Source organism: Protopterus annectens, chromosome 2.part0, assembly GCF_019279795.1.
Source record: "Protopterus annectens isolate FY-2018-M chromosome 2.part0, PAN1.0, whole genome shotgun sequence".
Classification (NCBI taxonomy): Eukaryota; Metazoa; Chordata; order Ceratodontiformes; family Protopteridae; genus Protopterus; species Protopterus annectens.
The window spans coordinates 257,906,114-257,933,975 of NC_056728.1; the positions used below are offsets into that span (position 1 = coordinate 257,906,114).

A 27,862-nucleotide genomic window follows, 5' to 3' on the forward strand; every position below is an offset into this window, starting at 1 on the left:
TTTTCCTCTTCTTTTACTCTGGAGCTTCTCTTGCAATTGCTGTAAGTACACCTTTCTTCTTTTGCCCCAGGTATTCTGCTGAATAATCATCCTGAAAACCTTTCTTCATCAAATTCACATGTTCAGTTCTTTCTAAGTGTCTCCCCTGTAGAATAGCTATTTGCACTCTACATTTTTAAATATAGTTCACTGCTCTTTCATTTTGGGATTTATCTGTGAGACCATTAATGTTTAAAGACATTATAGAAAGAATCATATTCTTGAAGGATTATTATTCCTACCTAAGTGTCTAGTTCCAGCATTTGTGTTGCATGCAAGAACTGTTTGGCAGGTTAATCTTTTATTCAACTATGTCTTGTCATCTCCATTTGAGCCTATGTCACATCTTGCAGAACCTTTAGGGTCAGATTCAATAAAACCTACACCAAGTGTACACGATATGTATTCAAGAACATCTCTATTACATTTTTTGTGTTTTCTAGTCACTCAGAAAGATTACCCTAAGTGTACATGTAGTCTACACTTTGGGGTAACCTTTATGAATCCCTATCAGTATTTAAAGTTACAAGAAAATCAGTAGGAAAACTAAAATTAGGAGAAAGAAAGTGTGAGTTATGCCTGTGTTCTCTGTTCACTCAGAACGGTGTATACTTAGTGTAGGCATTATTGAATCCCGGGGTTTGCTTTATTGAAAACCCTCAAATAAAAATACACACACACCTCCAATACCCCCCATAAAACTTACTAACTTAATAACAACACACACAACTATGTACATCTTCAAATATTAAAGTTTTACCCCCTTAATAGGAACAGTTCCAAACTGACAGCCACACATACAGACTCAAGCTAAACAGACAAAAGCTTATCCATGCTAAGATGCAAGGTAGAGCCCGTGTTTCAATTAAATGCTGTCTGGTTTTGCCATACCCTTATAGCTCAAGCAGCTGGGAAACACATGAATGCTTTTAGAAAACATCTTCTCTAGGCCATTTCTCTTTATCAGATTGTCTGCCAGGGACATGAGAACCAGATACAGGACTGTTTACTAGAAAAAAGACCTTACAATACTCAATATTCTTTTTCATTTATTTGCTGCCTGTTAAAACTTGTGAGTATATAAAGCTAACACAGTCATTCTCCTATGCCAGAATGAGAAAAAGTACACTAATTTTTTTGTCATGCTCTTTTAACGAGACCCCCTTTTTGTTTTCAATTGCAGTGCCTCCATTTCTTAAAACTAAACAAGGAGAAAGAGGAGGGAGAAAGAAACAAAAATAATAAACAAAAAAGTCCATTTACATTAGTATCTCCAATACACTTTAAAATTTTAACTGAAAAAAACTTTATAACATACACAGAAAATAATGCACCACTTCAGTAACACTGCTAAGAAAAAAATGTTTTACTTACAGTTAACTCTTCCTCCTCTTCCCCTCTCCTGAGTATTTTTCCAAACATTAATGACATGAAGTACGGCATATGCTTTAGAGTCCCCTACAAGTTTAACAAAGTCCAAAGAAGTCCAGTATTTCCAGATTTTCTTGTTCTGCCCTGTTGCACAAATATAATTATTGCTTTGTAATCCCACATTTGTCCATTTCCAGGTAACTGATTTTAGTCTCCAAACGTTAATGACATGAAGTATGGCATATACTTTAGAGCCACCTACAAGTTTAACAAAGTCCAAGAAAGTCCATTATTTCCAGATTCTTTTGTTCTATGCCTGTTCATCTCTATCTACAAAACCTTGCCTCTGTTTCATTTCCAGTTCACTCTCGATTCTTCTACTCAACTCTTGTGCTTTTTTTTTTTTATTATTATTTTCCAGTGAAACACTAGGATATGTTACATTGGCACAGTCTCTCTCTGTGGTCTTTATACCAGAAGAACAAGCAGCACAATATCCTCCTTTTTCAGCTCACTTTTTTGTTGGACAGACTTTTGTATTTCATCCTTCGCAAGTACTTAATCAAAAAATGTTTTTGTTCCTCCACGGAAACTATTTTCAGGATAGCTGAGTACAGCAGTTTGAATCTTACTCCTGCTTCTTGGCATGCCCTGTATAACATAATAAATTGTATTCCTCTTCTGCCTGGTTTGCAATGAATAGTCATTCTCCACAAACACTCTGCTGTCTCCCACTTTTAGTACTTTGCCCTTCTGCCACAGGTTTGTTAGAATCAACTCCTTCTGCTGGTAAGGTTGCACTTTTACTATTAAAAGATCTAGGCTGTTTTCTCATAGCCAGGTTTGGAGCATACACATGATGTGCCCTTTCAAATAATTATTGTTGTGGAATACCACTCCAGTTGCTTATTTGTACTTGCATAAAATTGAAACACACTGTTCCTTCCAGCTTCTCTGGCACAACAGAAAATCTTAGGTTTTGCCTATGTGCTCTGTCCTCTGAAGATATTTTTTGAAACGTCTCTTCTTGTGCAGTCTCATATTTAGACAGCCATTTCTTCATTTCAGTCTCTGAGTTTTGCAGCTCTGTCACCTTATCTGAATATCTGCTCAAAGCATCTTTCATTTTTTCCAGATTTTTGCTTGCTCTGATATACTCCATCAGTGTTTCATTTATTTTAACCAAGTCTGTGCCCGGCTGCTTTATACTTTCCCCTAGGTAACTGAAGTCACGTCTGGAACTTGCACTGCTTCTTTCTGAACTGCAGTACATTTCCCAGTCTATTTCTTCCTCCAGGTCTGTTATATTTCTTTTTTCCTGGCATCTGAAATGCACTTACTACTCAGTTACTGAAACTTCCCCAGAAATCTAGGTCCACTGACTTTCTCTAAGTTTCTGTTTTCAGACTGTGAGAGCCAGAATTAAGCTGTTACTCAATGTGCAGCCATCTTGGAAGTCGACTGCAAAGCACTCTTAACCGGACATACAACATCTGACTTGTATATAGAAACAGCCTGATCAACTGCCCTGTAGTTATGTTTTTGCTTCTTTGGTCTAGGAATACCTTTAAAGGTAGAGTAATCTGAGGACAGCATGCTTTTCCCAACATCTCCTGTACATAAAGTGTAACAGTCTTTTGCAGTGCCACAGTCACTAACCACAGATGGAGGCAATCATTTTCTTTTTTTTTTCTTTTTAGGTACAAGCACAGTGGTAGAAGCAGGACCAGGAATATTACCCATGGTGTAGTCAGAGAGGAAACCTCTCTGCTAATAGGTACAGTAAGCTCAGTAGCACTGGGAGAAGGTAAATATTCTCTAGTAAGCACAGCAGCACACTTGCCTTTCCCAAAGACAAAAAATGTCCCCCACACTAGTAAATAAAAGCAGTATACTGAAAATCATGTCACCCGACCTCAACTTTCACTCAGAAATTTCAAAGAACATTTATTACCTCACAAATGAGGAAATGTACTAATTCCATTAAAACAGTAACAGGAATGAAAATCACATTCCCACTGTAAAAGCACTGCCCTAACACTTATTATTTCCATAAAATCACAGTTTTCCACTTATAATTGTGCAACAGACCAAGTAAACAGTGCATTAGCATGAATGAAACTTCCTTGACAAAAAACAATATTCTTAAGGTAAAATAGAACGAAAATAGCGTTTCTTTTATGTTAAGGTAGTTCAGAAAAAAATACCACAAATTTTCAATAAAAAATTATGAGATGATGGGGTCCTGAAATGTTTTCTATTATGTTAGGCAAAAAGCTTTTTACTAACTGCTATTCCCCTGGAGCGAGAGAAATTCTTCTCTCAAGGCACCAGGAAAACTCAAAGATTTACCTGGTTGCTGATATACATTCCCCGCAAAATGATTACACCTTATCAGCAGGCCCGAGTGAGTGACAAGGAGGTGAGTTAAGAGCTTAGGCAAGTTGGTTAGGTGGTTTGTCCTTTGCAGGATACTACCCATAGGCTACTGCAGTAATGAGAATGAAGAAAATCTGAAGTTTAATCAGTTTCAGAGAAGGGTCTTTGCAAAATTACCCTGCAGTGTTTACTGATAAGTGTAGATGAAATAAGAATGGAAGGTGGTTTCTGAGGTCAAACAATTTCTATAGGAGGCAGGTAACTCAACAGCCACTGAGCTTAAGACCACTAAAATGACAGTGAGTCAAGTAGGAAAAATCAAAAATATTCACTGGGCAATCTCTCCGGCTGCTCTCACAATGAAAAAGTACAGTTGTGTATACTTACCATAAATGTAGATGTTCGAGTGTATTCACTGTTGCAGTCATCACACTTGGGTTATCTGCCTGCAAGTAGCCCTCAGTCGGCCCGAATACCAGAGTCTTAGTATTTCTGCGTTGGATGCAGTCACTTCTTCCATGACGTCAGGTCGTCAGGGGTATAAAACAGCCAGCAGATGCCATTACACAGTTTTTCTTGCCCCAAATCTCAGGAGCCCCTAAATAGGGAGCTAGTATATGGTGGGGAACACTACCATAAAAAAGTAAATATCAATGACCTTAGGAATAGCCACAGAGAGGAGAGGTAGCTAGCTAGAGAAAACCAGGGGGCTGGAGGGAGGGAAACCAGGACTGCAACAGTGAATACACTCAAACATCTACATTTATGGTAAGTGTACACAAATGTACTATGTTCTTCGTGTTTCACTGTTGCAGTCATCACACTTGGGTTGATTCTCAAAGCTGAGGAAGGGTGGAGGCAGTCAAGAAGCGCTAAAGCTGGCTAGTAGGCCTTGCAAGACTGCAGTAGCACCTCCAGCCCTGGATTTGGAAAAGATAGGCAAGTGGTAATGCTTAGTGAAGGTGTGTACAGAACTCCAGGTTGCAGCTTCCAGAATGTCCCTGGCAGGGACTTCCCTGAGAAATGCTGTAGAGGTAGAAGTAGCCCTAGTGGAATGTGTTCTGACCCCGAGGGGTTGGTTTTCCATGGTGCTTGTAGCAGAAATGGATGCAGTGTGCTATCCATTCGGAAATGGTTTGTTTTGAAATGGCCTTACCCTCTGCCCCGCCCCTGTAGCAAAGCTGACTAGCAGCTGGTCAGATTTTCTGAAAGGCTTATTCCTATCAAGGTAGAACCTGAGTTGTCTGTGCGCTTTATTCTGAGGGTTAGGGAAGAAGGTTGGTAAATGGATGGACTGGTTTAAAGCCACACTGGACATCACCTTAAGGCATAAAGGACGGTTTAGTCCGGAGGGAAACCCTGTCAGCATGGAAAATAATGAATGGTTACACAGCCATTAGTGCTTATAACTCAGACACTCTTCTAGCTGAAGTTATGGCTAAAAGCAAGGCTGTTTTCCAAGAGAGGCATTTTAACTCTGCTGAAGCAGCAGGCTCAATAGGTGGAAGCCTGAACTTTTCCAATACAAAGTTAAGATCCCACGCAGGGGTGGGTACTCTCCTTGGGGGCTTTAAGTTGTTAGCCCCTCTCAGGAACGGTTTGACGAGAGGGTGACAGAAAGAGGTGGCTCAGTATTATAATGAGCAGAGATGGCAGAGGCATGAATCTTAATGCAGGAGAAGGATATTTTTCTGTGGAGTAGTTCTGCTAGACAGTCCAGGATTAGAAGTAAGGAGGGCACTGCTGTGTCCTTTCCTTTAGACTGAGTCCAAAAACAACATCTTTTCCACTGTTCAGCACAGGATTTCCTAGTACTAGGCCTACTGGCTTCAACAATGAAGTACAGTTGTGTACACTTACCATAAATGTAGATGTTCGAGTGCATTCACTGTTGCAGTCATTACATTTGGGTAATCTGCTGGCAGGTTGCCCTCAAGTCGGCCTGAATTCCAAAGTCTTGGGTCCTGCATCGGTTGCTGTCATCTCTTCCGTGATGTCATGTCGTCAGGGGTATAAAACATGCAGCCGACGCCATTTTCTTTAGTTTTTCTTGCCCCCGATGTCAGGTGCCCCCAAAAAGGTAGCAATATGATACAACAGATATGCTCAGAATTAGTCCAAAATTATACAAAAATCACTGAACCCACAGACATTGCCAACATACTGGCAGACAGGTTCAGTGCAAACTTCACCCCCCTCTCCCCCCCTAAAGGAGAGATAACTATCCCAGCGGAGTGTAGCCTCCCAGACATCTCAAATGCGCAGGTGAAAGCTGCTCTCTCTAAAGCTAAAAACACAGCATCAATGGGACCGGATGGTGTCCCCGGCTGTGTGCTACATGAGCTAAATGAGGAATTAAACCCACACATAAGGCAGCTGTTTAATCTCAGCCTTACCACAGGATACGTGCCCAAGGAGTGGCGTACGGCAACTGTGGTCCCACTCCACAAAGGCGGTGCCTCTATGGACCCTGAAAATTACCGCCCCATAAGCTTAACAAGTCTGGTCTGCAAAGCTATGGAGAGGATCATAATGGAGCTCATAAACAAAGATATAGGGGACTTGCAGACATTGGACCTGACCCAGTTTGGCTTTGTCAAGGGCAGATCATGCCTTTTGAACTTGGTCGACTTCTTCGAAACAGTCACCAAGGCCATTGATGAGGGAAAGGCAGTCCATACAGCCTACCTTGACCTTGCAAAGGCTTTCGACACAATACCCCACTCTGGTATTGTAGAAAAACTTACCAGCTTAAATGTAAACCCATGTGTCACAAGATGGGTTGCAAACTGGCTTAAGGACAGAACCCACAGGGTTAGAGTTGCTGGCGCTATGTCAGACTCCAAGCCTGTCACAAGTGGTGTCCCACAGGGCTCGGTCCTTGGCCCCCTATTGTTCGGCATCTACTTCTCAGAAGTACAGGCCAACATGGGAGGACTTTGGCTGACAAAGTTTGAAGACGACTGCAAACTGGGCACCATAGTGGAAAGTGCATCGGACACGGATATCCTTCAGAAGGGACTCACGGAAAGTGATAGCTGGTGCCAGAGCCATGGCCTGAAGTTAAACGCCAAAAAATGTATAGTCATACCCTTCGGGAAAAACAAGGTAACCCCAAGCTAACATACAGGTGGCAATCCACTAAGCACAGAAGAGGTCATCAGGGACCTGGGGACCCAGGTTGACAGTGGCCTTTCTTTTGACACTCACGTTGCTAAAGTGGTTAGAAAGACCTTCTACATTGCCCACCTGATCATGAAGGGATTCACATCCAGATCTAGTGAGGTCATTGTTCCCCTGTACTCTTCACTTATCAGACCAATGATCGAGTACAATGCCCCATTCGGGATGTATCTCACCCGACATCTGCAGCAATTGGAGAGACCCCAAAACTTCCTCACCAAAAGGATAAAGGGACTCCAAAATCTGTCATATGCTGCCAGATTGAAGAAACTCCAGCTCTATTCAGTTGCATACTGTCTGCTCAGAGGTGACATGTGCCTGACATACAAGGCCATGTCCAACCCGGAATTAATGGACATGCTCCACCTCAAAAAATCCAAATCCACCAAAACCACTAGAGCAAGCAACTTAAACCTTAGCACGGATATAAACAGGACGTGCTGGAGGGATAGATTTATCACTCAGAGTCTCCCTATGCTGTGGAATAAAATCCCAGTCCATGTGAGGCAGAGCACCTCGCTGGCTCTTTTCAAGAGAAATCTTGACCTGTGGATGGGAGATCGTAGGTTTACCCTGGGAATCATCTCTGTGTCACTGCTGGACAGAGGCACAACAAACTAATGGGCACAGTATTCTTTCATATAAGGGGTGGCGTAAGCCACAAAACTTTGGGCTAGGCTTATAAATGCCTTAGGGCAGACAGCCTAGTATAAACCTATGAACCTATATATATATATATATATATATATATATATATATATATATATATATATATACATACACATGCATCAATATAAATTTTACCTTCATCTACAAGCAAATACACCACATAGGTTGTAAAAGATAGAGAAGGAAAGATACATTTTAGAATGAAAGGGGGATGGCGGGAGGGTAACCTGGACTGCAACAGTGAATACACTCGAACATCTACATTTATGGTACATGTACACAACTGTACTATGTTCTTCATGTTTCACTGTTGCAGTCATTACATTTGGGTAGAATTCCAAAGCTATGGTTGGGAGGCTGAAGCTAAACAGCATTAGGTGCGGCTATAAGGCCCTGCAGCACTGCAGTGGCAAAGCCTGTCCTGGACTTAGAGTAAAGAGGCAAATGGTAATGCTTTGTAAAGGTGTGAACAGAACTCCAAGTAGCAGCTTCTAGAATGTCTTTGGTTGGTACTCCTCTGAGAAAGGCTGCTGAAGTAGCTGCAGCTCTGCTGGAATGAGACCTAATGCCCTTGGGCACATGTTTGCCATGGTGTAAGTAGCAGAAACGGATGCAATGGCTTATCCACTTTTAAACTGTCTGCTTTGAAATGGCCTTTCCTTCGGATCCTGCAGCATATGACACTAGTAATAGCTCAGTTTTTCTTAGAGCTTTAGTCCTGCTCAAGTAGAATCTTACTTGTCTGTGTATGCCCAAGGAATGCAGAATTCTCTCCCCTTTGTTCTGCGGATTTGGATAAAAAATTGGCAGATGAATTGTTTGGTTAAGAGCCACACTGGAAACTACCTTAGGCATAAAAGTAGGATTTGCCCTCAGAGACACTCTGTTTGATTAAAATATGATAAAAGGCTCTACAGCCATGAGGGCATGTAGCTCTGAAAGCCTTCTTGCTGAAGTAATTGCTAGCAGCAGCGCGGTCTTCCATGATAAGACCTTTATATCAGCGGTAGCAGCTGGTTCAAATGGAGGCAGGGTGAGTTTTTCCAACACAAAATTAAGGTCCCATGCAGGTAATGGTAATCTTCTAGGAGGCCTTAAATTTTTGGCTCCACTAAGATACTGCTTTAGTAAAGGATGAGAAAAGATTGGTGGCTCTGTATTGTAATGAACGGAAATGGCAGAGGCATGGATTTTGATTGATGAGAAAGATAGGCCCTTGTCAAGCATCTCAGTTAAGTATTGTAATATCTGAGGAATATGTGGTTCTGCTGTATCAGTTCCTTGTGCTTGATTCCAAGCACAGAATCTCTTCCATTTGTCAGCGTAAGATTTTCTAGTACTAGGCCTTCTGGCTTCCAAAATGACATCCATCACAGCTTTACTGAGAGGTGTCATTTGTATGATTACAGGATTAGCCATGCTGACAGGTTCAGAGTCTGTAGTTGATTGTGCAGGATCTGATTGTTTTGCTGGGACATTAGGTGTGGTTTTTGAGGCAAGGTCCAAGCTGGGTATTGTGACAAGTTCCTTAGGATTGGGTACCAGTATTGGCGGGGCCAGTCCTGGGCAATTAATATCATCTTTGGCTTCTCTTGTCTGACTTTTAGGAGGACCTTCGGTAGAAGAGGCAGAGGAGGAAAGGCGTAAACAGATAGGTTTTTCCAACTGAAGGATAGGGCATCCACTTTCCATGCTTGTCCGTGATAAGTCCTTGTGCAGAATCTTTTCAGTTGACAGTTTTGAGGAGAGGCAAATAGATCTATGTCTGGGCTCCCCACTTCTCTGTTATCATGCTGAAGACTTGCGGATTTGGTTTCCACTCGTGATGATCCATAAGGTTTCTGCTTAAATCGTCTACCAGAGTGTTTTGTTTTCCTGGCAGGAATTGAGCTTGAAGATGTATTTGGTAGGTCAAAGCTGTGTCCCACAGTGCCATGGCTAATCTGCAAAGGGGGGTATGAGTGTGTGTGCCCCCTTGCTTGTTTATATACCACATGACTGCGGTGGTGTCCATCTTTATCAGTAGTTGTCCTGGATGAAGTAAGTCCTTGAAGGCTGTTAGGGCATTTTGAACAGCTAGCATCTCTTTCTGGTTGATATGTAGATGCATTTGATTTGGTGCCCATATGCCCTGAATGCATCTTCCTGCCATATGGGCCCCCCAGGCATAATCTGATGCATCTGTTGTTAAGGTTTGGCTGGCAGGGGGTAGAGTGAAGGGCCGTCCCATGTTCTGGTGACAGGCCTTTACCCACCATAGAAACTCCTGTTGCAGGCAGGGAATGAGAGGAATCATTGTTTCCAGACTGTGTAAATGTTGACTCCATAAACTTTTTAGGTACCATTGAAGTTTCCTCATATGCAGTCTTGCATATGAAATTAGTAGGATGCAGGATGCCATGAAGCCAAGAGCCTGCAGAATTGGTCTTGTAGAAGACTGGGTTTTCGTTGCCATCAGTTTGAAGTAAGTAGTCAGTTGCCTTTGTCTGACATGAGGTAAGCCATCTGGGCAGTTGTATTCAAGCTTGCACCAAGGAATATTATCTTTTGAGAGGGTACCAGTTGTGATTTCTTTTAGTTTATTGTGTACCCTAGGCATGTTAGAAGCCTTTTCACAAACGCCAGGTGTCGCAGAAGTGTGTCCTTGTTTTCTGCTTGAATGAGACAGTCCATGTAAGGATATATTTGTATACTTCATTGTCTGCAAAATGCAATTACTGGTGCCAGGCACTTTGTAAAGACCCTGGGCGCAGTAGATAAGCCAAAAGGCAGTGTAGAGAATTGGTAATGCATTAAGCCAGCCTAGAATCTGAGGTATCTTCTGCATGACTGTCTTATTGGGACATGCACGTATGCCTCTTTTAGGTCTAAACTCACCAGCCAAGCATTCTTGCCCAGCATGGGCAGAAGCTACTGCAAAGTAAGCATTTTGAATTTTCGAATGTCCAGGTATGTATTCAAAATCGATAAATCCAGTATTGGCCACGAGGCCTTTTCCTTTCTGGGTACCAGGAACAGTCTTGAGTAAAAACCTTGTCCTTTTTCCTGTTCTGGTACTGTCTGAATGGCCCTCATATCCATGAGGGACATAACCTGTTTCTGTGCCACTGTTCATTGATTTTTTGGCAGATCTGGCCAACCATTTGTCATTGGCAGTGTGTGGAAATGGAATCTTTATCCCTGTGATACGATGTTTTGCACCCACTTGTCCTGGGTTAACTGCCAATTTTGAGCAAAAAGTGCTAATTTCCCCCTATGGCTGCTGCCAAAAGATAAGTGCTTGGTGTAGGCAGAGGGGAAGTCATTGGGATTGCTTTCTGTAGATTTGCCCTTTATCTCCTCCAGATTTGGAGGTGGATGCGCCCCATTGCTTTGACCTGTATGAGTCTTCAGCCTGGTACCTGGAACTCTTAGGGCGTCTGGATTTGCCCCTTTGAGCTTTGTCTGACACAGGAAAGGACCAATTTTTTGTAGGCCAGTGTCTACTGAATCTTGGTGGCTGCACTTGTAAGACTTCTTTAACCGTCTGCATAAACTTAGCTTTGTCTTCCATTTTCTTTAAAACCTCTTCTGCCTTAATATCAAACAAAAAATCATGCTGTAAGGGTGCATCTAGCAATTTAGCTTTACCATGATCAGGCAAATTTTGTTCCTTTAACCAGGCATGCCTCCTAATCACAGATCCAGTAACTGTGGCCCTGCAGGAAGCCTCTAAAGAATCAAAACCACATTGCAAAGTATGCTTTCCAACTTGTTCAGCTGCATGCAATAATTCCTGCAATTCTTTATTTTCTACATATTCTGAAATCAACATCATTTTCTGTTTCAGCAATCCCATAACATGTTGTTGGTACTTAAGCATATGAAATTGACAATTTAAGGCCCTGATTGCCAAGGTTGCAGATGTATAAACCTTTTTTCCCCCATCTGTCCAGAGCCCTAGAATTTCTGTCAGAGGGGGTAGGGTTTTTTTTGCTGTTGAGGCCTTAACTCTATTTGGACCCTGTGAAATAGTTTCAGGATCAGCAGCAGGGTTTCTAAATAAAAATGTATGCGAGTCGGGGACTCTGTAATATCTGTCAGGCTTACTGGGAGCCGGAGGTAAGGAGTCAGGGGTCAAGCTCGACTCCGAAAACACATCATCCACAATGTCTAAAACAGGGGGAATAGCTAAAGGCTTGTGCTGAGGGAGAAGAAAATCCCTAAGCCTCTTTTTTGATTCTGAGAAGCCTTGACTCTCCCCGTGAAAATGCTCCCTCAAAGTATGCAAGGTTTCTCCAAATGAATAATCCTCAGGAGGAGATGCAGATAGAATAGACTCCTCAGCATCAGAATCCTCATAGGGAGGTATACATAATTCCTGACCAGAAGAGGAATCAGAAGAAATAGAAACCTGATCTGAAGATTCATATTCAGTGTCTTGCCTAGGCCTCTTATCTGGAGGGGGATGGGTACTCCTGATCAAGGTAATGAGGTCTTCAGCCATTTTGCTCATCTGTTTTTTAGGCATAGAGGCCTGTGCACGTGGCTCATGCATTGTTTTTTTAGGTTTAGAAGTTGCTTTTGTCTTTGGTTTTGCAGCTGTAGTTGGTTTGATGTACAAATGTTGAGGTCTGAATACAATCTCAGAAGCCAGTGCCTGCTCAGCGGCTCAGGACCCATCCGAGGGAGATACATCTGTCGGTCCAATACCTTGAGTATCTTGCGGCATGCCGGACTCAACATAGGTGTTGGTAGAGGCCTGCGATTTGAAGATAGCAGGAGCTGCGAAGGTGCCTCACTCAGAACCGGCGACTGGCTTAGGAGAAGCTTCGTCGTGGGTTTTGGATCTCGACTGCCTTTTCTGTCCTTTTCTTTGCGTTTTTTTATATACTCTGGTAGTCATATTGCTATCAGAAGACATTTCTGGGAAGTTAAATCTGTTTCCAAAATACTTTGATGCAAAAATATACCGACGCTTAATAGTGCGTTGGTTAAATCTAGCACAAAATCGACAGCCAGACACACTGTGATCAGGGCCTAGGCAAGGAATACAGTATAAATGGAAATCCTTATGATGTATTTGCTTCCCACAAGTAATACAATTATTAACTTTTTCTGACATCGGTAAAAAGCAAGAAAAAAGTTTCCCCAACGGGGTACTTAGCTTTAGTGAAGACTTCGGTTCTGAAACTCAAACTCGAATATTTCAGTAGTCGGCCGACCGGCACTTGTGAAATGCTTCTGCTTCGGGCACTGCGCAGCAAGAAAGACTAAAGAAAATGGCGTCTGCTGCATGTTTTATACCCCTGACGACCTGACGTCACGGAAGGGAAGACAGCAACCGACGCAGGACCCAAGACTTTGGAATTCAGGCCGACTTGAGGGCAACCTGCCAGCAGATTACCCAAATGTAATAACTGCAACAGTGAAACACGAAGAACATCATCCAGCACCTGTTTGCTGAGGGTTGCTGGCAAGGTATTCATGGGATAAGCCAGACTGCAAGGTTTAGGGTTTGCAATTGTGGATGCAAAATCTGCCCCTCCTGCTGAGACAGCAGGGTAGGAGGCTGGTGTAGGTGCCAGGGTGGCACCACTGTCAGGCTGCGCAGGAGTGGGTACCAGTGCTGGCGTGGCCAGTACGGGGCAATCAGAATTGCTCGGCTTGTCTTCTTTTATCTTGAGTAGTACTCTTGAGAGAAGGGGCAGAGGGGGAAAGGCATAGATTGAGAGATTTTCCCATTGAAAGGATACAGCATCCACCTTCCAGGCCCTGTTGTGAGGGTTCCTGGTGCCGTATTTGCTTAACTGCTGGTTCCCGGAGGAGACAGAGATCTCCACCTCTGGATCAGAAGGTTGAATGTGTTGAGCTCCAATTTCCACTTGTGTGGGTCTAGGAGATTTCAGCTTAAGTCATCTGCCAGAGAATTTTGCTTGCCTGGCAGGAATTGAGCTTGTAGATGGACTTGGTTGCTCAAAGCTGTGTTCCACAGGGCCATGGCTAACCAGCAGAGTGGGTAAGAATGGGTTCCCCCCTGCTTGCTTATGTACCACATAACTGTGGTGTTGTCTGTTTTTATCAGCAGTTGTCCTAGAAGGATTAGGTATCTGAAGACTGTTAGAGCAGTCTGTACAGCTAACATTTCTTTTGATTGATGTGCAGGAGAATCTGCCTTGGGATCCAGTGGCCCTGAATGCATTTGCCTGCCATGTGAGCCTCCCATGCATAGTCTGATGCGTCTGTTGTTAGGGTATGGGCAGCGTGGGGTTGAGTGAAATGCAGTCCCTTGTTGTGGTTACACGCTTCTGCCCACCAAAAAAACTTTGCCCTTAGACAAGGTATGATAGGAATGACAGTTTCCAAGTCCTGAGAATGTTGGCACCAAAGACTTTTTAAGTACCACTGAAGTTTCCTCATATGCAGTCTTGCATATGGAATCAGCAGAATACATGAGGCCATGAACCCTACGGCTTGCAGTATTTTTCTTACAGATAGCTGGGTTCTGGTGGCCATTTGTTTGAAGTAGTCTGTTAGATAGACCTGTTTTTCTGAAGTTAGAAATGCCATCTGGGAAGTTGTGTCCAAGCTTGGTCCCAGGAATACAATTTTTTGACTGGGTACCAGTTGAGATTTCTTTTCGTTGATGGTGTACCCCAAGTAAGTGAGAAGATTTTGTACAAATGCCAGGTGCTGAAGCAGCAATTCCTGACTGTCCACCTGAATCATGCAGTCGTCCAAGTATGGGTACATTTGGATATTTCTCTGCCTGCAGTATGCAATGGGTGGAACCAGGCATTTTGTGAATATCTGGGCAGAGTAGATAAGCCAAAGGGAAGTGCAGAGAACTGATGCTGCCTAGATCCTGCCCTGAAACTTAGATATTTCCTGGATAACTGCCTTATGGGGATGTGCAGATCAGCTTCTTTTAAGTCTAGAGACTAGCCAGGCATCCTTGGCTAGCATGGGTAGAAGCTGTTGCAGGGTAAGGATCTTGAATTTTGGGACCATCAGAAAGGTGTTGAGAATTGAAAGATCCATGATAAGGCACCAAGAGCCCTCTTTTCTGGGCACCAGGAAAAGTCTGGAGTAGAAACCCTAACCCCCTTTGTTCTAGTGGAACAGGCTGAATAGCTCTGATATTGAGCAGGGAAAGTACTTGCTTTTGGGCCTCTGCCCACTGTTTATCGACTCAAAAATGAAAATTTCAGGTAGCGGCCAACCGGCACTTGTGAACTGCTTCTGATTCAGGCTCCTCCACGGCAAGAAAGACTGATGCAATGCCGTCGACTGCCTGTTTTATACCCCTGACAACCTGACGTTATGGAAGAAGCGATAGTATCCGATGCAGAAATACTAAGACTCTGGTATTCGGGCCGACTGAGGGCTAACCTGCAGGTAGATAACCCAAGTGTGATGAATGCAACAGTGAAACGCAAAGAACATCTGACAAAGCATAGATCCTGCCCTGAAACGTACACATTTCCTGCAAGAGTCCCTTATTGGGATGTGCAGACAGAGTTCCTTTAGGTCTTGGGTGGCTAACCAGGCATCTTTGGACAGCATAGGGAGAAGCGCCTGTAGGGTGACCATTTTGAATTTTGGTACCAGCAGGAAGGTGTTTAGAATGGATAGATCTAAGATTGGGTGCCAGGTGCCCTCTTTTCTGGGTACCAGGAAAAGTCTGAAATAAAAACCTTGGCCTATCTGTTCTGCAGGAACTGGCTGAATTGCCCTTATGGAGAGCAGGGACTGAACTTGGTTTTGTGCCTCTACCCATTGGTTTGGAGGAAGGTCTGGGAACCCTTTTGGGGTGGGCAGCATGTGGAAATAAAATCTGTACCCCTGGGATACTATGTTGAGGACCAAATGATCGTTGGTGATGGAGGTCCAGTTTTTTGCATGGTGGGAAAGTTTTCCTCCTTGGGGTACAAGCAATTGGGCAGAAGTGAGGAGGTGGAGTTGAAAAGTAATTGTGAATTCTTTCCATAAGGGAGTGGTTTAGCACTCCCTGCTTTAGAAGTGGAGGTACTCCATTGTTAGATCTCTGCATACCCTGAGACTGTAATCTGGGGGTCTGTTTCCCCTGTGTCTAGTTTAAGATGTCCTTGAGGGTGCTGGAAAGGACCAGTGTTTTGAGGGGCAATGCCTACTAAATCTTGGAGAATGCACTTGTAAAAATCTTTGACTGTTTGCATAGACTTAACCTTTTCTTACATCTATTTTAAAACCTCTTCTGCTTTGGTGCCAAACAGATTGTCATTGTTTAGAGGTGTGTCCAATAATTTTGATTGGACATGGTCTGGCAAGGTCTGCTCCTTAAGCCAGGCAAGCATTCTAAGTACAGAACCTGTGACTGCTGCCCTGTAAGATGCTTCTAAGGCGTCAAACCCACATTGCAGGGTATGCTTGCTGACTTGGCTTGCAGAATGCATAAGCTCCTGTAATTCTTTATTTCCTGCACAGTCAAGAAAGGTAGATAATTTTTGCTTAAGAAGTTCCATAGCATGTTGCTGGTATTTCAGCATGTGGTACTGACAATTTAACGCTCTAATGGCAAGAGTTGCAGAGGTGTACACTTTTTTACCCCATCTATCTAAAGCTCGGAATCCCTGTCTGAGGGGGTGGGATTCTTAGCTGTAGTTGCTTTTATTCCTTTAGGTCCATGGGAGATGACCTCTGGGTCAGCAGTAGAATTTTTGAAGAGAAATTTGTGAGAGTCAGGGGACTCTGTAGTACCTGTCATGTTTCCTTGGAGCAGGGGGTGGAGTATCAGCAGTTAGACTGAATTCCATAAAGACATCATCCACAACATTCAGAACAGGAGGGATAACTAAGGGTCTGTGCTGTGGTAGATCTAAAAATTCCCCAAGTCTCTTTTTGGACTGAGGATAATCCTGGCATTCCCAATGGAAATACTCTCTCAAAGTATATAGGATTTCACCAAAACAAAAATCCTCTGGAGGTGAGACAGAAAGAATGGATTCCTCTGCATCTGAATCCTCATAGGTAGATAAGGGCATGTCTTCATAATCGTCGGACTCTTGGTCAGATAAAGCTGCTGGGGACAAGTCTCTTTTTCTTTTAGCAGGGGAAGGCTGGCTTCCCCTAATCAGCATGATCAGGTCATCTGTCATTTTAAGCATCTGAGGTTGTGGCAAAAAAGCAGGAGCTTGAGATTGGGTAGTTGGTTTTTTAGGCGTAGCTCGTACTCTTTGCCTTAGAAACTCTGTAGTTTTAAAAAGAACTGAAGATGCAAAGGAAGTCATCGGTAGTGCAAAGAGCTTCCTCAGAAGCCGGTGCCTGCAGAGCGGTTCTGGACCCATCCAAGGTAGAGACATCCACAGGTTCTGTAGTCAAAAAGAGTCTCATGGCATACCGGACTCCGAACAGGTCTCGTTAGCGGCCTGCAAATCATCGAAGCAGGCATCAAGAGCTGCAAAAGTACCTCACTGAGTACCGGCAACTAGCTTAACGGAAGAGTCGTCGGCAGTTTTGGACCTGTGCGGTCTCTCTCTGTCTTTATTCTTACGTTTTTTCAGAAGATTGGTAGTCGGATGGCTCACCGAAGCCATTTCGGAATACAGAGATCGAGAATTAAAGTATTTAGCTACAATAAGGGCCCGACGATGAATAGTTTGGGCGTTGAATAAAGCACAAAACCGACAGCGGGGTATGTTGTGGTCTGGGCGTAAACAGGTGACGCAGTAAGAATGGAAATCTTGGTGTGGTATTTGCTTTCCACAGGCGAGACAACTGTTAACTTTTTCTGACGTCGGTTAGAGCAAGAAAAACAAGATCCTCAACGGGGTACTTAGCTTTAGAAGACTTCAAGATTATTCAATTTCGGAAACAAAATCTCAGGTAGCGGCCGACCGGCACTTGTGCGAACTGCTTCTGCTTCGGGCTACTCGGCAAGAAAGACTGATGTAATGGTGTCGGCTGCCTGTTTTTATACCTCTGACGACCTGACGTCAGTACTGAAGCGACAGCAACCAACGCAGAAATACTAAGTCTCTGGTATTCGGGCCAACTGAGGGCTATCCTTGGCAGGATAATCCAAGTGTGATGACTGCAACAGTGAAACACGAAGAACATCTTGAGTTCTTTTTGTTAGTTTCAATATTACTAACTCAGCTCATCATGTAATTCACAAACAGTTAATCTGTTTGGAAGCACATAAAATAATACAAACGCTTTCCTTAAAAGTCAAATGACTGCAATATAAGATGTGCATAAAGCAAGAAAACAATGCAAGCATATAACAATAAAACAAAAATCAAAAATATATACTGAGCAGTCTTCTCTGGCTGCTCTTTGCAGCAAAACGACTTGTTTTCCTTAACATAAGTAAAAATGCAATTCCTCATCCCTCAACTAAGCTCAAAGTTTTTTTTTTCCTTTTGAAAGCAAAGAATGCAATATGTTGTTTTCTAGACCTAACCTAAAACTTTTAAAATTCCAAGAAATAACTAAAATAAAATAAGAGCAGTGTAACAAATGTAGATTATGAAACAAAAAAACACAAATGCTCACTTTTGACAGCTGTCACAATAAAACCTGCTCATTTTCCTTACCTTAAATAAAAATGGTATTTGTTAGCTCCTACCTACATTTCAAAAACAGTGAAGCAGTATGTGCATGATGGAAAAGCTGTAGTTGTACTACATTTTTTGTGAGATACCTTAAGTCATGTATGCAACTGCAGTGAGGTGAAAGAGGACAGCTACATAAGGAACAGTAAAAAATAGTACATCATCCAGATTATGCATGAGGTGCAGGATATGTTGAGTGGGTTAGCACTTTAGCAATAATCCATACATGGGTGTTAGAAATGCTTGTTTTACTCACAGCTGACTTTATTCTCATGACCATCCAGGGTAAAATAAACACTGCCCACACCCTATCATGGGTTTTTTCTATTGTACAACTGTATTAGTTTTTTAAAATGATTTTGTGCATTTGTTTTCTTTTAAGGTGTTTACCTCTTAGCTGTGTTTTTTCCACTTCATTGTACTAAAAGAAAAAAGATATCACTTTTTTTTGTATACATATTTACTTTAAATGTATGTTTTATTCTTGATGTAGTTTATTTTTAAGTTTACTTTAGTTTTATATAACTATCTACATACACACACACACACACACACACACACACACACAATTTTACATAGATAGCTAGATAGATACATACACATGCATTAAGTGTTTGAGTGCTTGAGTGTTTGAGGTGTTTGTACAAACAAGTAGTTGGCTTAACCAGCATCCGTGGCTGGTACCTGAACTAGCGCCCCACCCCCCCTTGCTCAAAAAGAAGAGCAAAAAAAAAAAAAAATGCACAGCACTTCAAATCACAAAAATTTGAAGCAACACACAAAAAAAAGTTGTGTTCTTACCAAAACGTTTCATCTCTGTTGTCCATTTCCATTAACCTGTGGGGATTGCTTCCGATCCTCCGAACTGAAAGGCATGTTTTTTTTTTTTTTTTTTACAGCTAGAGCTTCCTGACTAGAGCTCTTCCCTATACCCACACTGCCCCGCTACCCCAACGTAGTTCAGATTAGGTTGATCAGAAAAGGCATATAACAAACATATTTACACTACTGAAAATACACAACTCCATAAACTAATCATCATCAGAAGTTCAACATAAGGAATATAAATTCCTCTGAACATTCAACCAGGCTTCCCAAAGAGTTGGATACGGGCTGGGAAGGTTAATGGAAATGAAGATGGACAACACAGACAGAACGTTACAGTAAGAACATAACTTTATCTGATGTTGTCCTCTTCATTTCATTAACCTGTGGGACAAAGTCCCCAGCTAAGATCAAGAGTAGCCCTCATGGAAAGATATTCCGAAGAACAGCAGACCCAAAAGCACTTTTACACTCATGGACAGGATGTTCAATTTGTAATGCGTAATAAATGTGTGGGGATTACACTAAGTAGCTGCAGTGCAAATGTCCTCAATAGAAACTCTAGACCAAAAAGCCTGAGAAGTAGCCCATGGACCTTGTAGAGTGGGCCCTAGTTGGTCCTGGCAAGGGAATGTTTTTGGAACAGTAAATAAATGCAATACAACCTTTCAACCATCTTACTAGAAAGACTTTGGTAATACATTTACCTCTTTTTGCTACAGAAAAAAATATGAATAATGGATCAGACTTCCCAAAGGGCTTGGTTCTGTGTAAATAAAAACAAAGTTGTCTATGAACATCAAGTAAATGGACAACACATTCACCTTTGTTTTGACAATTGGGAAAAAAAGACTAGAAGATTGATGGACTGATTATTGTTCCCTTCCACAGACACCTTGGGTATAAACAAAGGATTAGTATATGCAGGGTAAATTTATCCCTGTGAAAAATCAACTATGGAAATTTTGAAGAAAGGGCTTGAAGTTCAGACACTCTTCTTGCAGACATAATAGCTACCAGAAAGTTTTCCAGGGAAAAAATTCAAATCCACAGTGGCTGCAGGCTCAAATGTTGGATGGACCAAGGCCTGCAAAATCATCATTAAATCCTAAGGTGGAGTACGATCTTTCACTGGAGGCCAGAGCAAGAAAGTGCCCCTAAGGAATGCTTTACAAAGCTTAGAAGAAGCAAGGGGATAAGGAATCCAAGCCAACATGAAAACTGGATATGGCTGATAAATGGACTTACTAGTGGGACAACTAGCTCCATCATTGAAAAGAGAAGCCAAAAAGTCAAGAACAGCAGTAACTGGTGCCGTAAAAGGCTCAGTTTCTATTTGTTTTGGTGCAGCCCACATAGAAAATATTTTCCATTTGCTTTTATAACTCTTATATGTTGAAGACCTATGTGAGGAGACCAAAATTTCTCAAATGGGGAAGAAAGCCTTGGATATATCTTGCCATCTTCGGAAGTGGAGAGACCATACAGTTAGCTTCAGGCCTTGTATGTCCAGATGGGGATCCCCTGAAGGGTGAGACAGAAGATCTGGGACCAGATCCAACCTCATCGGAGGGCAAACCAGATGAGACCAAAGGAGAGTGAACCTGTTTTGTCATGACCAAAAGGAAGCAATGAGGAATTACTTTGCTCTGCAAACCAGAAAGCTTTCTGTAACAACTTGGGAATTAGTGCTATAGGAGGAAAGCCACAGAGAAGACCACAAAGCCAAGCATGGACAAGAGTATCCCTGGGTGACTGTCCCTGAGGAGGGATCAAGGCAAAGTACCTGCTGCATTTGTTGTTGAAAGTGGATGCAAACAGATCGCAGCAGGGGAGATCCCATTTGTGCAAGATCATGTCTGTCATTGACGGATTCAGAGACCACTTGTGATGCATCGGTAATAATCGACTGAGCCAGTCTGCTAATATGTTGAACTCCCCAGGAATGTGTGCTCCTATCAGAAAGGGGTTGGTAGAGACCGTCTCTTGACATAAGGGGTAGCACCTTGTTCCTCCCGGTTTGCTGATGAACCAAACTACTGACATGTTCTTCGTTGGAAATGCAATAGTCCCTCGAGGAAGAAAACTGCTGAGTTCTTGCAACGCTAGAACTCCTCCTCTCATCTTCAGTACATTGATATGCAACTTGGTCTTCTGGGACGTCCACTTGCTTGGACTGTTTGACCCAGATAATGCCCCCCCACCCTAGCTGGGAGGCATCTGTTGTCAACATGGCATCTGAGGATGGAAGGACGAATGAACATCCTTGAGTAACGTCTGTGGAGTGAAGGCACCAAAGCAGAGATTCCTTGCATATTCACAATTGTTTTATGGTAAGACTGAGAGGATTCCTGAGTAGTGACCACTAAATTGATAATGTCCACTGCAATACCCTCATGTGGAAATGAGCCATGGTAAGGACAACCATTGTCGCCGCCATTGAACCCAAAGCCCTGAGAACTAAACTGGCTGGAGGCTGATGTATGGTTAGAATTTGTCTAATATGACCTTCTTAGATTCATTACCCTTTCTGTCGTCAGATAAGCACAGGATGTTCAGATGACCCCAATGAAATCTATGAGCTGAACTGGATCCAGCTAGGATTTCTGCATGGTGATAGTTATCCCTAGATTTGGGGCAGCTGTAGTAAATAGTCTCTGGCTTAAATAAGTAGATGCCTGGTTGGAGCGGTCAGAAGTCAAGTCATCCAGATATGGAAAAATCTGGTAGCCCTGCAGTCTGAGATGAGCTCCCACCACTGCCAAGCATTTGCTGAACACCATGGGGGCTATGGTGAGAACAAATGGGAGTGATCTGAACTGGTAATGACTGGCTCCCAGCATGAAAAGGAGGAATTGCCTGGGGCATCTGTCCATTTTTTTATATGGTTACACGCTTCCTTCAGGTCCACGAGCACATCCACTTGTCCGCCTTCAAGAGAGGCAGGATGGACTGGATTATGACCATCCTGAACTTCGTGTGCTTTATCGATTTGTTCAGAGATGTCAGATCTACAACAGGTCTAAAGTCCCCTGTCTTTCGGAGTACTAAAAGAATCTGCAGTAATAGCCCAGTCTGAGTTGATATTGTATGTGTGTGGGGGGCCTCTTGGATGACACATTTTTACTTTGTGGACCGCATCCTCCCTCTGATTGGGTGGAGGTAACATTTTTTTCTTGGGAATTTCCAGAAAGGGAATGAAGTATCTTCTGGATATGATCCTTAGCACCCATTTGTTGCTTTCGATGGCCTCCTAGGCTTCTAGGTGCAAAGAGAATCACCCCCCAACTGCCTGCAGAGAAGGACAGTCAGGCAACTGTTCAAGATCACTAGAAGGGCTTGTCCTGAGAGGTTTCCAATGACCCCCTCAGCCGTGTGGGTGGTGTCTTCCATTTTCATTATTCCGCCCCTCTGCCCCAGGGGGAAAATTCTTCCTAACTGTCCTGAAAAGGACCCTGCGATTTTCAAAACCACATTTTCTTACTTACATATTGGCACCTGGAGAAGTTCCTTTGTGGGGTAGAGAAACGTATTCTAATGGCAGACAAAGTCTTTCCATCCTTCTAACTCCAGGACAGAGTCTCACGAACAGTTGGTCCAAACAAGGTGGAGCTGACAAAGATGGCATTAATAAAGGTTTGTTTGAAAGGCTCCACAAAGCCCCACAGCCTCATCCAGGCATGACACCTCACAGCAAATGGCAGCCCGTGATGTAACATCTGCAGTGTGGGAAATCAACCTCATGGATGCATTGGCTAGTGAATGTAGGATGGCCAGCCTGGAGGAAAAAGTTTTCTGCTCCTCGTCGGACATGGACCCTGAGGTCAGGCTATAAAGTTTCTTTACTAAGCCCCTCTGTAGCCTTGTAAAGTGAGACAAGTAGTTAACTCCCTTCAAGGTGAATGTGGGATAGGTGTAAACTCTTTTGCCAAGTCTGTCCATTGCCCAGGATTCTCTATTCAGGGGATGGACAGAGGAGCTCTCCAGGGCAAGCTCCTTCTTGGTGGCTGCTGCAACAACCATGACATCTTGGCATCTGGAGAGATACCCTTGGCCCAAAATAACTTATCTGCAGGGGAGCTGAAAATCTTGTCTGCTTGTTTCGGGATTGGCTCTACTGTGTCCCATTCCTTCCAAGCTCTGGAAGACACCAGCCTGATCAGCAGGTCAACCAGGGGGAACACCCAGGCATACCTGTCAACTGTACAGATTTTCACAGAATGTCCAGAGTTTTGCTTCATATTTTTGGTGTGCTCCTCTTAAAATCTGCAGCTGTCTGGCAAAAACCTGGGAACTGAAGTCATTAAATAAAGACAAATATTTGAGTGTAAGACTCCACATCCTTCAGAAAATTCATGCTAATGCAAAAAATATTATTCCATCAACTTTCTAAGTTTGTAAGAGGAATATTTAAAATCTGTCCCCCCCAACATTTTAGGTTTTGTCCAGATTTTTTGCTCTAAGAGGTTGAGAGGTATGCACCCAGGTAGTAGATGGGCTGCACCTGAAAGCCTCCCACAACACTGATTTCTCTGTGGAAGGGTTTTGGGCTGACCAGCCACCCCTCTGGTACAGAATTTCTAAAATGTCTCCAAAGGAGATGTTGTCGGGTGGTGACTTTGGGGGCCCTGCTCCTTCCTTGAAATCTGTGTCCATGGTAATTGATTCCGTAGGAGAATTAATGCATCTCCATTTACACAGCTTCTTCCGAGGGACCTCCTTGGTGGGGTGCTCCAGTAAGGTATCGGAAGATGGCTGGGGTTCTTGTCATGGGAAGAGAATGGAGGCATTGGGGGATGGGGCAGAACAGAAGCCTCAGGCACCAGACTAGTATGGGTGGTGGGAGGAAACATGGCAGAAAGTGATGGGGGTCTCCTTGGATGGGAGGGAACCCTCTCTACCACTTTGAAAGTTGAAAGGCCCCAAACCACCGAGAGCTGTCCCACTGGAGTCGACAATTCACGCAGAGTTCGAGCTTCCTGGTCCAAAGAGGAGTCAGAGCTGAGCTATCAAAGACCAAAGCTCCAAAGTGAAGCAAAGGTTCTGAAAGCTTCAGAGTCTACATCATCCCCTCAGAACAAACCTTGATGCTACAAGCTCTGAGACACACTTTGCACTGAAGCCGTCTGAGCTGAGCAGGTCTGGGAATCCACTGGAGGCAAAGAGGAAATCTCTACTGGCTCTGACGCCTCGGCACCAGAGACCAGCAGCACCAAAGACTCCCAAACCAAAGGGCAGATCTGAGAAGGAGCCAAATATTGGATGGTAAACCTCTTACGGATCCAGATGTGGATCGAGCAGAAACAAATCCCATCTGAATCTGGACCTCAAGGAATTGTCTCACCATTCTGCCAATGTCCTTGTAGGAAAGCCTTCAGGAAGACCTGGAAAAAGCTGATGATGGGGGTCTTGAGGATCTCTTGGAAGATCGGGACTGAGGTCTTGGAATCTGTACTGTTGAAGGCAAGCTGGAAGCTGACACAATAGGAGCTGGTGGTAACTCACTCAGCCTCCAGATAACAGAGGGTAACTGGGGTGAAGGAGAAGAGGTCAGAACAGAGTCAGGTCCGAAAACTTTGGAGCCTTTTTAGGTGGTTCCGAGGAAGAATACGCAGGAGAGTGCTTCCTGCTCTCTCGGGTGTCATTAGGCCTCTTAAGAGAGAGTTGAGCCCCTGAAGTTGACTATACCTCAGAGATAGCAGAAGGAAGTAGCAAACCTTTAAGGACCAGCTTACTCCTCCTGTCTGCCAGAGCCCAAGGGTGAAAGGCCTGACAAAACATGCAAGGGGCCTCAAGATGAGAAGGCTCCAAGCAATAAACACACTCCCCCGTGGGCGTCAGATAAGGGAATCTTCTTCCCACAGGAAGCACATTTTGTGAAACCTTAAGGTTTCTCTGACATGATAAAGGAAAAAATAAGGAGAACGAAAGTTTTTTTTTTTTTTTTCAAAAAGGAGAGGGAGTGAGAAAGGACTAGTCACAGAGAAACCTGACTAAAACAGAAAGAATCAAGTTTAAACTAGAAAAGAAACTACTGCTAGCACTATAAGTCTTAAACAGAAGAGGAAGAATATAAGAGGAAAAAAGTACCGACAAGAACTCAACAAACTAACTTTCACTAGAGGAAGCTCAAGAGCCAAGTGAACTCACGGCTGAAGAAATGCAGAGCAAATGAGATCTGAGGTATGTTGGGGGAGCGGGGTCTTGTGGGTATATGGAGGAGCTCGAGTCAGGAAGCTCAAGCTGTAAAAAAAAGTAGCTGAGGATCAGAACCCACAGGTTTGTGAAATGAAGAGTACAGCATCAGATTCTATTTTTTTTTTTTGCCAGGAGCAAGCCACCTTACACCCCCCACCCGGCTAATTATATATACCAACTTCGAGACTGCAATAGAGTGGATTGTGTCCTCCGTACTGCAATTTCCCATGGCAGAAGAAACGGCACACTCAATCAGATGATTTTTCGATCAGCTATACCAGCGTTTTACAGTTTGACAAGCCAACTGGTCGATCAGTTGAATGGAACATATATATATATATATATATATATATATATATATATATATATATATATATATATATACATACATACATACACACACACATATGTACATATATATTTATTTTATTTATTTTATTTTCCATTTATTTACCAGGTTAGTCCAACTGGACACAAGGTGTCCGTTTTCAGCAGAGGCCCAGGGAGAAAAGTTCCAGATACATAGGAAAAAAATTATATATAAAAAAAATAAATAAATAAAAAATTATATGAACATAGCTATTTTGTACAGAGAGTATAGAACACAAAAGGAGTAAAATCAGAGTTTTATAAATGATGCAGCATACAGTGGGTTAGAATATTGAGAAACAAATTAAACAAGATACTATACAACAAATATACAATTGCTTGAACATAAATTCAAAAAGAAGTGTCCATAGACAAACAGGGTCAAACTAGAAATAACTATAAAAGTGGCCTTAACACTTGGTTCACAGTACTATGCACCAAGTGAAATTACACAGTACGCCTGTGATCTGGGGATGTTGAAAGTCAGCAACAAGTGAAATTAGTCTGGCTCAGTACAGGGACACATCCAAGTTTTGAGTAAGAGATCTTTTAGTAGGGATATGAAAGTATGTTTGCTGTTTAGACATCTAATGTCAGGGGGTAGAAAGTTCCAGGCCTTAGCAACTGCATAGGAATAAAGAGATTGGCCTGAGCTATGGAAGCAATTGGTAACACTCAGTAGAGTGGTATTGGAAGATCTTAGTTGACATGCAGTATTATGGAAGGTGAGCAGACCAGAAAGGGCAGGTATTTTATTTGGTTGGTATAGCAGTTGATGGGTCAGGAGAAGTCGATTGTATTTTAGTAGGTTTAACCATCCTAGTTGTCTTAGGGAGAGGCAACAGTGAGAACGAAACTTAGCACTGGTTGCAAATTTTGAGATTTTATTGTAGCAGGTAGATAGTTTCTGAAGAGCAGATTTGTTTAGCTTAGTCAGAACTGGGGAAGCATATAGTAAGATGGAGAGTAGAAGGGTACGAGAGATAGTGATTTAGGATTCCAGTGTGTGGATGCTCTTGCAGCGGCAGAGTGAACCTAGTTATTTTATGAACTTTGGCAATTGTTAGTGCTATATGTTTGTTGAATGTTAGGTTTTGGTCAATAGTTATACCTACTAACTTGGCTTGAGTTACTGGTGTGATAAGGGTATTGTTGGAGGATGTTATGATAATGTCAAGGTAGGAGTGAAAGTTTTGGATGAGTGGAAGATCATGAGTCGGGTCTTAGATGGGTTTAGTATGAGTTGGGAGGAATTTAGCCATTTTTCTATAGTCGTGAAGGCTTATTGGGTTCTATCTTGGAGCAACTGTAGAGAGGGGCTGAGAAAATAAGGGTGGTATCATCAGCATACTGTACTACATTAGTTTAAGTAGCCGAGGGGAGGTTATAGGTAAAGATGGAAAATAGTAAGAGACCAAGAATGGATCCTTGCGAACACCTTGTCCCACTGAGAGGGGAGAGAGAGTTATGCCATTTAACAGCTTGTTGCCGCAGGGATAACTTCTAAACCACATTAGAGAGAAGTTATCCAGACTGAGCTCAGAAACAGTCGATAGTAATTTGCAATGAGATACCACATCAAATGCCTTTGACAGGTCTAGGAAGACAACAAATACTAAGTTACCGAGATTTCTTTGTTGGTTGACGTGGTTAGTAAAGGATACAAGGGCAGAGGTGGTACTATGGTTTGGCCGAAATCCATGTTGGGAATTTGTAGCAGGTTATACTGAAGAAGATGATTCAGTAGTTGGGTGTGTACACATTTTTCTAAGATTTTTGATAGGGGAGACTGTATAGCTATGGGGCGATAATTACTAAGTTCTGTCAAGGAATCACCTTTGTGTAGTGCTACGATGGAAGAAATTTTCCTGAGAGAAGGGACAGTGTGTTCCGCTATGGATCTACTGCTGAGTATGGAAATAGGGTAGGCGATGGCAGAGGTGGCAATCCTGAGGTAATCAGCAGGGAGTTTATCAGCAGTGAGAGTGGTGGGTTTCAATTTGGCAAGATGTTTACGAATTAGGTCGGTTGGAACTGGTTTAAGAGAGAATTGGGAGTTGGGTCCTATGGTGAACATTTTGTACTTTTGGGGGTATTTGTAGTTGTAGTGGGAAATTGTTGAATAACTTTTGGATGGAGGAGGTGAAACACTCATTAAACTGGATGGCGATATCATTGCTATCACCTTCAAGTCTACATTATATGACCGAAAAAAGTATGTACCCACCATAACATTCTATCTGAGTAATTGGACA

At 42.8% G+C, this 27,862-nt stretch overlaps 1 protein-coding gene across 1 annotated transcript in view; it reads right to left on the minus strand.

Annotated features, from left to right (window-relative positions):
* Positions 1-27,862, minus strand: part of PTPN4 (protein tyrosine phosphatase non-receptor type 4) — a 3,248,454-nt gene that overhangs the window by 1,748,453 nt on the left and 1,472,139 nt on the right. The gene's annotated exons all lie outside the window — the stretch shown is intronic.